Source organism: Geospiza fortis, unplaced genomic scaffold, assembly GCF_000277835.1.
Source record: "Geospiza fortis unplaced genomic scaffold, GeoFor_1.0 scaffold413, whole genome shotgun sequence".
NCBI lineage: Eukaryota > Metazoa > Chordata > Aves > Passeriformes > Thraupidae > Geospiza > Geospiza fortis.
Genome location: NW_005054386.1, coordinates 570383 through 571864, shown reverse-complemented (window position 1 = coordinate 571864; position 1482 = coordinate 570383). Strand labels below are relative to the sequence as shown.

General features: G+C 60.3%; 1 long non-coding RNA gene across 1 annotated transcript in view; it reads left to right on the top strand.

Moving 5' to 3' along the window:
• The window catches only part of LOC115948377, a 33770-nt gene that overhangs the window by 27558 nt on the left and 4730 nt on the right, over window positions 1–1482 (top strand). Inside the window, exon 2 of the long non-coding RNA XR_004082193.1 lies at window positions 1142–1261. This is a non-coding gene — a long non-coding RNA (uncharacterized LOC115948377). The remainder of the gene's footprint in view (window positions 1–1141; window positions 1262–1482) is intronic.

The following is a 1482-nucleotide window of genomic DNA, read 5'->3' as shown; positions in this document are numbered from 1 at the left end:
GCAGTGGTTTGTGTGGCTGGGCTGGCACAGGGGCACGGCAGGAGGAGGGAAGGGCCATGCAGGCAGCAGGTCCTGGCATCTCCGGGATGTGCAGAAAGGTGGGAAGGAGCTCTGGGAAATCCTCAAAATTGACCCCAGGAGAGCAGGATTTGGAAAGGGAGGTGTCTGGTCAGGGAAATGGGGAGGGGATGCTGAGGGGAGCAGAGGATGCGGACAAGGGACACTGGTTGGGAGAGTCAGGCTTTGGGAAGGGCTGCAGCAGCACAGGGGTGTTGGGAGGGATGACAGGAGAGGGGAGGGAGGTGGGCTTGTGGAGCTGGTGTGGTTTTCCACAAATTTAGGCAGAGATGTACGATTGAAAGGGGAGGGAAAGGTGTTGCAGACAGCTCCACGCTGCATCCTCCCTGTTCTCATCTTCTTCCCCTTCCCAGGCAGGTGGACGGGGCAGGTCCCACTGCCTGGAGCACGGGCAGGGTCCTGGCCTGGCCAGCCTGGAGCCAGAGGCCGTGTGCTGCTCCCTGCCCTGCAGCCCCCGGCTTCCCGGTGCACGGGCAGGAACTTGCTCGTGGGTTTATAAATATTCAGCGCCAGCAGAGCCATTAATGTTGCATTAGGGCTGTGAGTCGGAAAGCCCCAAAGCCAGGCAGCTCCTGCTGCAGCTGCAGCCATCCCGGTCCCGCCCATCCCGCTCCGGCCGGGGCTGCCAGGACAACACATGGCAGCTCTTGAAGGGCATGGCCTCAGCCCTCTCCCTCCAGCACACCTGGCACAGGTGGCATGGGCTGGTGGGGGAAAACAAGGGCGTGGTGTGGGGCTCTCAGTGCCCAAATCTCCCATCCCAGGAAATGCCACGAATGGGGGTTGAGGGCTGGGTGGGTTTTTGAGCGGGATGTGCTGTGAGCCCCCTGGGGTGGAAGATCTCCAGATCTGGGCAGGTTTTGGGGAGAACAATGGGAAGCCCCTTGGCTGCAGAGTGAAGCTGCCTGGGTGTCTTGGGCTGCTCCCTCCATCCGGCACCGAACTGCATCTCCAGGAATAGGCAGGAACGAGCGTATTAAAACAGAAGCTGGAGAAAGGAGTTACATCTGTGCAAAGCAGCGATCCAAGTGTTACTATCGGGACCAAATTTTCTCACTTGCAGGAGAGCAGCTCTGAATGTGACAGTCTGCAGACTTGGGCATCAGTTCAGCCAGCTTCCTCATCTCAGCCTATCTGCAGATCCACCCAGCAGCCGTGTCCCCTGCACTCCAGCAGCACGCCAGTGAGCCTGAGGGGATAGCAGGAAAGGGTGGGAAAGGGGGCACGCAGAGGGAAGAGAAGGAGTAAAGCTTTGGGTGCCAGGGTGGAGAGAGGGGCTGGGGAGCAGTCAGGGAATCACTGCCATGGAGGGCACGGTGAGCTCCTGGGGGTTCAGCCCAGCTCCTGGGAAGGGAAGGCCCTTACTGCTCCTGCCACTGCTGGTGTGTGCAGGGCTGGATTGAC